We start from the raw sequence: 10,538 nt of genomic DNA, 5'->3' as shown, positions 1-10,538 counted from the left end.
CAGAGCAGGGCCGATTGGGGAGTTGGGGCGCCGCCCCCTGTCACACTCAAGGCAGGGTAGATGGGGAGGTTGCGGTGCCACCCCCTGTCACGCACAGAGCAGGGCTGATCAGGGGGTTGGGGCGCTGCCCCCTGTCACTCACAGAGCAGGGCCAATCAGGGGGTTGGGGCGCTGCCCCCTGTCACTCACAGAGCAGGGCCCATCAGGGGGGTTGGGGCTCCATACCCTGTCACACACAGAGCAGGGTCGATCAGGGGGTTGGGGAGCTCCCCCCTGTCACGCACAGAGCAGGGCCAATCAGGGGGTTGAGGAGCTCCCCCCTGTCACTCACAGAGTAGGGCCGATAAGGGAGTTGGGGCACCACCCCCTGTCACACACAGAGCAGGGCGGATCAGGGGGTTGGGGCGCTGCACCTTGTCACACTCAGGGCAGGGCCCATGGGGAGGTTATGGCTCTACCCTGTCACACACAGAGCAAGGCCCGTGGAGGGGGGTTGGGGCGCCACCCTCTATCACCCACAGAGCAGGGCCGATCTGGGGGTTGGGGTGCTGCCATTGTCACACTCGGGGTAGGGCCGATGGAGAGGTTATGGCTCTACCCTGTCACACACATAGCAGGGCCCATGGGGGAGGGGGGGTTGGGGCGCCGCACCCTGTCACACACAGAGCCACAGGGCAATCAGGGGGTTGGGGAACTCCCCCCCGTCACACACAGAGCCGCAGGGCAATCAGGGGACTGGGGAGCTCCCCCCTATCAGGCACAGAGCAGGGCTGATCAGGGGGTTGGGGTGCCTTCCCCTGTCACGAACAGAACAGGGCGGATAGGGAGGTTGTGGCCCCACCCCCATCACACACAGAGCTGCAGGGCGATCAGGGGATTTGGGCACTGCCCCCTGTCAAGCTGATCCCGGTGCCGGGAGCCTCGCTGCTCCACTGATCCCGGTGCCAGGAGGCATATTACCCTTTTACTATATAGGATAGAGGCCTGGTGCATGGGTGGGGGCTGGCTGGTTTGCCCTGAAGGGTGTCCTGGATTAGGGTGGGGGTCCCCACTGGGGTGCCTGGCCAGTCTGGGTGAGGGGCTGAGGGCTGTTTTCCGGAAGCGAGTGACTAAAGCTTCCAACAGCTCCTTGTTTTCTTTTCTTTTTTTTTTTTATTCTGGGCCAGCTTTAGCTCTGAGGCCTCGCTGCTGAAAACATGGATACAATGTTTCGGTCCGGCTGGGTTTCTGTCCGGCTGGTTTCTGGGCTTTTGTTTAGCTTCTTATTTGCAACATAGTACATAGTTGCTTAGACTTGCAGCTGAGAGGCCAGTAAGTGAGGCGGGGAACGTTGGAGTCCGCAGCAAGCAAGCCTCATGCTCGCTTCAGTGCCTGGCTGCCGGCCACCATCTTGGCTGACAGTTAATTTGCATATACTCACTGATTAGCCAATGAAAAGGGTAGCGGTCATACGCTAATTACCATGTTTCTCTTTTATTAGTGTAGATTACATAAATTATAATGTGATCACTTACATATAAATGGAGCATTGTTACTTCTGAAATAATATATTTCAATTATTATTAGGCAAAACCAACAGTAGTATTTGGCAACATTTTGCTATTTATTACAATGTGCCGGGAACTACAAAGTGCTTCACACATACTATTGGGTTTTATTTTCACACAAAAACCCTTGGGGTATCTTTTCATTTTACTGATAAGAAACTGAGACCCAGAAGAGATGAGTAACTTGCTGTAAAGAGAAGGCACGGAAGCAAGAGAGGACCCAGATGAAAACCTGTCTGATTCTATGAACCAGGGCTTTACCTGATACCATCATACAAAAGCAATACTAAGCAAATATTAGAAGTATAGCTTCAGATGGATTTTGGAGAAAGCAGCTGCAGGAACATCAAAGACAAGCCCAGCTAACATCTTCCTCAAATTAGTGTTGGGGTCCACAGCTGCCTGGAGCAAATTGTAATCTCACAGAACTATTCCCAGCAAGATTCATAGAAATTTAGGAAATAACTTTATTAGTCCCTGAACTTTGGGCAGAATCTCACACATGTGCTTTGTAGATGGTCGATCTGCTTTTCTAAAGACCATCCAAAGACATTCTGTAATTTCTCTCATTAATCAATTCCAATATTTAAGAGCACTCAAACTGAGCAATTTTTTGTGTCTATACCAATTTCTTCCAAATACCATGTGCACTAAGAAAAAGTTGGTCAGCATCCTTTTTTATAATTACTTTTCCTAGATTTGAAGGCAGCCAGAAAATTTATCTTCATTCATGAATAATCTTTTAGCTTTGCTCTTAAACCTTAACACTTGCAAGCTCTGATTAAGGTTTGTGGCTCTGTTCCCTGAGTCTCCTCCAAGCTTTTTATATCACTGTGAACACATGGAAGCCAGAGCAAGACAGAAAGGTCCAGGCTCCATATAATGTACCTGAGACGGGAGTTCACTGCTCAGGTAGGTAACAGGTTTCCTCCTTTACCCAGAGCCCTGCATTGCTGATTCATGATGCTCTCGGATACTCTCAAAATGTCACCTAGAGCCATGTCAAGGTCCTTGCTTTCAAAGTCCTCATCAAATTACAGTCTCAAAGCACCTGCTGTCATAAACTGAAAGAGATATTGATGATAAAGACTATCGTTAAAACCCTTTGGTTTTAGTGCAAATAGATACAGCATTTACAACTCAAACTAGAGGGGTCATGGAGCAGATGTTCCAACTGTGTTTGATAAATGAAATAAATAAACAAGTGCATTTAACTTTATGAGTATAATTTACTCATGCCCTCATTTTGTTCCAACACCACCAAGTAATACTGTTCTGCTGGGGTGAGGAAGAACCTGGAAAAATGTTATAGGAACGATAGGGCAGTGTGTGGCAATTCTGCAATTTGATGTTTTTATGTTAAATATATTTTGATTGGGGAAATCCTTTCTCTAGAGGAGCCTTAAAACCAAACTATTTGTCTGGTATTCCTAGAATAATTAAACAATATGCACTAGAATTGGAGAATACATAAGATTTACTTAAGAAATAGCCTAAACTTGACCCCCCCCCCCCACCCCAAAATTGGAATAAGCTATTATCCTCTCCCTCGGGTCTATAGATGATCTTACCAGCAAAGCACTTAACTATAAGAGTCTGGAGTCAAATACTCTGGGTTTGAATTGTAACTCCATCACTTACTGGTTGTGTAACTTGGGAAACGTTATTTTATCACTGTGTCTCAGTGTCCTCATCTTTAAATGGAGAGAATATTAGCACCTTCTTCATAGGGTTATTGTGGAGATGAAATAAGTAAGTAAAACACTTAGACTAGTGGTTGGCACATAGTATTAAATATCATCATCATCATCATCATCACCACGACCACCCTCCAATATCATAAATATCATAAATGTCGATGTAAGGTCAAGAAACAAAAATAATTAAGAATAAGAAAGCCGGAGGGGGATGAGGTGCACTGTAGGCTAGCAGGACATTAACACTACCTCAAATTTGTAACACACAGCTGGGGCCCTTCGCAGACAAAATATATTGGGGGTGGGGGGAGGCGGAATATTTAAACTTTTAAATGAAATGGACCAAAAAGACTGCTGGAGGTCTTCAACAGAAAACTAGATCTTGTTTAAGTACACCCACTGGGTTATCTGACTCTATGGGATCTCTGCACCTTTTATCGTCTTTGAGCTAGTTTGCAAATTCTATAGTGTGTAAAATATTTTACAAATATTTCTTGTCCATAGACACATGCAAATAAATTTTGTTTCCCATGAAGGTGCCATTGATTTTTATCTCCTCTCATACCCACAATAAGCCAGCTTTGCATATATTTGTAACTTTATTTCAGCACTATTTTCTGATATATATATATATATATATATATATATATATATATATATATATATATCTATCTTAGAATCAGGTGTACCATCTTACTGGTTTTCTAATTAGTTAACAGCCCGGGCAGGTGGCTCAGTTGGTTGGAGCATCGTCCCATACACCAAAAAGTTTCCAGTTCCATTCCTGGTCAGAGAACATTCCTGGGTTTGGGTTCGATCCCCAGTCAAGGTGCGTACAAGAGGCAACCAATCAATGTTTCTCTCCCACATTAATGTTTCTTTCTCTCTCTCTCTCTCTCTCTCTCTCTCATAAATCAGTGAAAAACATATCCTCAAGCCCTTGCTGGTTTGGCTCAGTGGTTAGAGCATCAGCCTGCGGATTGAAGGTGGTGGGTTTGTTTACTGTCAAGGGTGCATATCTCATTTGTAGGCTTGATCCCCAGTGTGTGCAGGAGGCAACCAATAGAAGTTTCTCTCTCTCTGTCTCTCCCCCTCTCTTTCACTCTCTCTAAAAATCAATGGGAAAATGTCATCAGATGAGGATTAACAAATTCCCGAATGAGGATTTTAAAAAGTTATAAAAAAATTAAAAAATTAAAATAATCCTATAACAATTATTCCTAAATATTCATTCATTCATTTATTCATTTGTTCATCCAAATACTAATTGAGCTCTCCAAATAAGAAACTATGTTAAAATGCATGCATGATACAAAGATGAATAAGCATGGCCTTGCCTTCAATATGCTCACAAAGAATTATGAAATAATTATCATTGAAAGTCACAGACAAATGTCATGCAAAAAAGGAGTTGGGAAAGGAGAGTGTTATGTTTTCTCAGGGAAAAAAGGAAGGATCCATGAAAGAAATTTGTAATCATTTGCGCTTGGAGAATTTCAGCTTTCAAAGATACAGGGGAAATATTGTGGGTAAGTGTCTGGTTCCATCTGGCTGAACCTAAATGCCTGAAGAAGAGGGGTAGGAGACCAAGCTGAAAGGAAAGTCAGGTCTAATCATTGAAGAACCTTGAATACCATGCTGAAGGCAGAAGGGAGCCACTGAAGGTTCCTGAGCAAGGGAGCATCCTGGTCAAGCCATAGAACAGTGATGGCGAACCTTTTGAGCTCGGCGTGCCAGCATTTTGAAAAACCTTAACTCTGGTGCCGTGTCACATATAGAAATTTTTTGATATTTGCAACCATAGTAAAACAAAGACTTATATTTTTGATATTTATTTTATATATTTAAATGCCATTTAAAAAAGAAAAATCAACCAAAAAAATGAGTTCACGTGTCACCTCTGACATGCGTGTCATAGGTTCGCCATCACTGCCATAGAATGATCACCCTCTAGGGGGACTATAGTTCAAGGGACACTTGGCTCCAGAGAGAAGAGTTCAAATCAACTGCAATCGTCCAGGAAACAGTGGTAATAAGGGCCTGGACCAGGGTGACCAGACAGGGAAGGGAAGGAGGAGACTCAGATGGGCACTGTGTGATCACCACCCGCACCACCCTGGCATTCCACACAATGACAAACACTGACATTTCTGCAAGTCATTTTCTCTCTCCACTGGTGGCTCTCAAACACCAGCAACGCTGTGCTCTTTATGATTCACTGTATTTCCACGCCAACCCTTCAGCTACTGCTGTCTGGCTTCCCTGTCCGGAGGGCACAATCCCCACATTTTCTGTGCTCCTGCAGGGATCTGACGCCCACTGCTTCTCAGTAAATGCTTTTAAATGACATTGAACTATCCGTTCCAGTGCATCAGTGAAGTGTTCCTATTTGACCTACGGAGACATTCCCGGTCAGCAAGAATGCTCTCCTGTGCTGTTAATGCATGACTAACTACCTTAATCATGAAAATAAGCTCCCCTTCAGTGGTATTTTGCAGGTACAGGTGCAGACATTTCAGCAAAGGCAGAGTGCACTGGGGCACCATGGCAACCAGTGCGTCAGCCCGGGTACCCTCTGCAGTGTGGGAATAGTCAGCTCTCCATTCATTTTAGTTGGCAACGAAAACGAGAGGCGTTTTGTCCTACCTTGTCCTCTCAGAAAATGTTTGGCAAGTCCCAGGGTAGAAAGGACGCTTGTCTTTCTGCCCTGGGAAAGTTAGGATGGAAGCTGCTACCCAAATTGGCTCCAAGGCTTTTAGTCCATCTGCAGAGGCTGCCTTCTACTGGCACCCTGGGCAGGGGCTGGCTGGGTGTGTATGCTGGCTGCTGTTGTTTCACATGTGTCGCTTTAACTTAATTTAAATCACGTGTCATTGATCTTCCTCCAGCTGTGCAGCCCCACATTGGATGGGCTTACAAAATAATGTGCATTTTGGAGTTACTAATGTAGCCTTGTGTAAAAAGAAAAAGACTTTATTGCTTTCAGAAGTGTTCTGGGAGAGATGGACACACAACTAAAACTATGTTAAGCAAACCTGGGAATGTAAAGGCTTATAAAGCTGGGGATTCAAATAAAATGGTTCTATTCTCTCTCACTCACTCACTTGGCCTAATGCCCTCCTATTCTTTATGGTCTGTACAAGTTCAGGAGTTGGCTATAGGCAGTTCTAGGCTTAGAGCCCCAGATTAGCAATGCCATAGCAAAAGAGAGCACCTTTATGCCAGTGTGTGCATAGAAAATCCCAGGGAAGGACTCTGATTGGTCTGTCCTGAGTCACATGTCTATCTCCAGTGGAAACTATCAGACCAAGCAAGTCAGGTGCCTACCACTCTGGTCCGAGTAGTTGGTACTATCATTAACAGACCCAGAAAGAGAAGAATGAGAGCCATTACAAGAATAAGGGTTAGGTGGTGGTCACACTGAATAAACCAAGCCAGGAAATGTAGAGGGGGGAAATCTCTCAACTGGGTAGCACTCAGGCTTCACAGAATTTCCCATTTTTAAGTACAATGACTGTAACGGTGCAGGGTTGCCCAAATCCAGAGTGCAGCATTCACAGGGTATTCTATGTAGAGGCCAGCTAAGGATGCCTTTCCCAAGAATACTGTGGGAATTCACTCCTGGGGTTGTGCGCACTGCTCAGTGTGGTCACTCCTAGAGCAATGAGAAGGGAAGTGGTGAGTTTCACGGGATGAAATCAGGCAGCCAGGGACTAATGCCTCAGCAGAACTGGAGGTCTGAAATAAACCAAAGGTCTGGGAGATAGGAAGTCATCAGGGTGTATAGAGGCTGCATAGGCAGAGAAGCAATACCAGCAATAGAAGCAGGAAAAGGCAGCCTGCTCTTGTCTCTCCAGCATGCTCTCAATTCTGGGTGTGCATGAACATCTCTGAGCTGGCCTTCTGCTAGCCTGAGCTGCCTGGCTGAGCAACTAGGTGTGAATACATTATACCCCTCAGTAGTAAGCTGGCTGATAGTCATCTGGGACACAATACCATAGCCCTACCAGTTATTGACTGTCTCCTGTGTCCATTCTAATTGGTTAGTGCCTCTCCCAACCAGTTTTCAACTATTTTTACTATCTACTGGATGTGGGTGTCCTGTCTATGGATCTGGGTTCCATGTCAAAGAATCATGTCCTGCCTCTTTCTTTTCTGGGCCCCTGTGCCCACCTCCTAATCCAATGGTATCTCTAAGGAATCATGTTGCTCACGGTTTCCAAAAGAATGAACTCTGAGCCCTTCGAAAGAGACCATATCCTGTTCTAGAATATATTGGCCTCTTCTGTGACCCCCCAAGAGAAGGTATAGTTACAAGTCTAGAAAGGCTTGTCCTTACAACTGGGAGTTTTCTATTAACAAAGTCACTGTCTATTGTTCTTCCCTCATCACAGACCTTTCTCTTCAGCACTATCCCTTAAGGGAAAGTGGGAGTGAGATGTGAATATGAGTGGGAAGAAGAGTCCTAAAAGAGAGACTTTGAGAAAGACTTTCATGCACGGAAGTAAGGCATGGAAACTAACCATGAGCTGGCTTCCCTTCAGCTGTACAGCCAAGCTCATCTCTGAGTAAACCTCATGTGACATTAGGATCAAAAACCTGTCCTGGACTCTATTCCTTCTCATTTTCTGAGCATATGAAGGAATTGTGTGTTTAACTCTTCATCAGTTTCTTAATTCATTTGGAAAGCCTCCAACCTTCTTTCACTCATCTAAGAGGGTGTTGGGGGTGTTGCATTGATGTTTGTTGGATGCAAAGTAGATGGATGAGCAGCCAACTCCCCCATGAGTCCACCAGAGGCCATTCTCTGAGTCTCTTCTAATTTAATGCTCTCAACAGGTGAGTTTGGTGCCTCTAAATGTCACTACCCTAGGTAATGCTTCCCACCACCAAAATACTGGTTGTTCCAAATCTTGAAGTAACCCTTTATGCTGCCTAGGTTAAGCTCTTCCTATTGAGCATGAAGGCAAATTTCTCAAGTTTCATATGCTTGGGAGAGCTATTATTTCTTCCTTCTCTCAGCCCTTCTCCAATCCCCACATCCTGTTCAAGCTGAAGCTATAGTATGTGTGACACTCTCCAGAGGAGGAACTCTGCCTTCCTGTGCCCATTCTTATTTTCCCATCTGGGAAGGTTATCTTAGTAAATTGTAGTAAACAGAGCTTAGTGACCAAAACTCAGGCTCTAGACTGAGATGGCTTGTGTTTTAATAACGGCTCTGCCTCTGACCAACTGTATGAATTTAGCCATTTCTTAATCTCTCTGTGACCCAGTTTCCACATCCATAAAATTAAGAAAATAATAGTCCCTATCTCTGGGTCTCTTGTGAAGATTAAATGAATTCATGCACTCAAGAAAGTAGTATTGTTAAATGATATGTTATGTGTATTTTACCACAATAAAAATAAACAAATTTAAAAATTTTAAGTGATATTACATTTTATCAAATGTTTTTCTGCATCTGTGAGATGGTGATTTTTTTTCTCTTCTGAAATACATAAGGACATGCATTGATTGACTTGGAATATTAAACCAACTTTGTATTCTTAAATAAAGCCGATTGTTCATGGGATATTATTTTTTTATTTATTGCTCAGTTTGATTTGCTTCTTTCCCCAGATCTTACATCTGTGTTTATGAGAAGCTTTGCCCCAAGATTTCCCTTTCTTGTAAAGTTCTTGTCATGTCTTTGGATTAAAGTTATGTTGGCCTCATAAAATGAGCTGGGAAAGGATTCTTCTTTTTTTTCTGTTTTGAAAGAGTTTGTGTAGTGTTGGTGTTATTTCTTCCTTCAAATTTGAAGGGAATTTTCCAGGGACTTGATATGGACTAGATAATGTATAAATCCAGCTAAATTTTCTTTACAATATGGCCTCACAGATCAATGCTGTCATCAACGTTCTCAAATCTGGCTATCTCTCCCCAAATCATACTAACAAGGAAGTTCATCTCATTTTCTGAAAAGGCAAAAACAAAATCCTACTTCCAAGCCATAAATCCCAGAGTAATTTTCAAAGAACACCATCCTTCATTCTACCTCCAGTCCAGGCCAAATGAAGCCATCGTGAATTTTCATCAGCTCCCAAATCCATTTTCTCTCAGTTGACTCTCTATTGGCCAGATGGCTCCCATCTTGCCCTACACTCTGCCCTCCATGGACTGTCTCCTCTCCAGTGACAGCATGCCCACCTTCTCCCCTTGTTGTCAATAGCTGACCTGAAACTTAAGGCTCTCTCATAGCAGGTATGGAAGTTAATATGAAACTAAAATAGGTGCCCATGTGAAGCAGAAAACTAAAATTTTCCCACCTCTGCTCCCAAGTCCCAACAAGCATTTATCTGGAATGCTACCAATACATTCCTCTAGCAGGGCTAAACTGCCTGATACTTCATTTCTGAGAGTTTGTCTAAGGCTTCTACTTCCCCTCAAAAAAAACAAAAGATATTCCAGAAGAGCCACTAGTTCACTGGCAAATCTTCAATTTCAAATGTAAATCAAAGATTATTTTGCCTAAATAAATAAAAAAAACAATGTTTTAGTTTAATTTAATAAGTCTATAGAAGCCAGGAGAAGGAAGAAGGCACTATTACTCTGCTACCTACTAAGAGGTAACAACCATGATGGAATGACAGTCTCTCTTTCTTACTATGCATTTTCCATACTTGAGATAATTCTGTATGTACAGTTGTGTAATTGCCTTTATTTTTTGGCTCACAGTTATCATGAATCTTAGTGTTTCCCAGGTTATTATAACTATTTGTTAATACTGTTTTAATAACTTTATAGTACTGAGGCGGTAGTATAATATTCTTAAAAGTTTCTAATATTGGACATTTTTTTTCATTTTTGGACCCCATAATAATCTTTATCATCTACCTGGCACCTTGTTCTTAAGCCTCATAACTCAATAACATCTTTAAAGACTTTGAAAAATGCCAATATTGTCCTTTCAACAGAGCTGTGAAACTGATGACAACTCTCAGAGTTTCCCACATTTTTTCCTTATAGCACATTTTCTCTACTTTACATATTTTCCTTTCTTGCAATTTTTCAAAATCAGCCTTGAACTGATCTTAAATAGGTTTCTCTGTGGCAAGGTATTCTTGTGCTGTATTCCAATCATCTTTATGGACATTTTGGAATTATGTCAGATTTTAAACAAGAACTATTAAGGAGATTTATGAAGGGCTGGTACTGCTGCATGGACAACTTTGCTTGGTAATAAGAAGCAACTGCAATATTTGAAAATGAAGTAAATGTTTCTTCCCACCCCAATAGCTAGGTCTGTCTTATA

This window comes from Myotis yumanensis, unplaced genomic scaffold (assembly GCF_028538775.1).
Source record: "Myotis yumanensis isolate MYYU_CA2020_CCGP unplaced genomic scaffold, mMyoYum1.0.hap1 SCAF_3, whole genome shotgun sequence".
In the NCBI taxonomy this organism is placed as follows: Eukaryota; Metazoa; Chordata; class Mammalia; order Chiroptera; family Vespertilionidae; genus Myotis; species Myotis yumanensis.
This window is presented reverse-complemented; position numbering follows the sequence as displayed.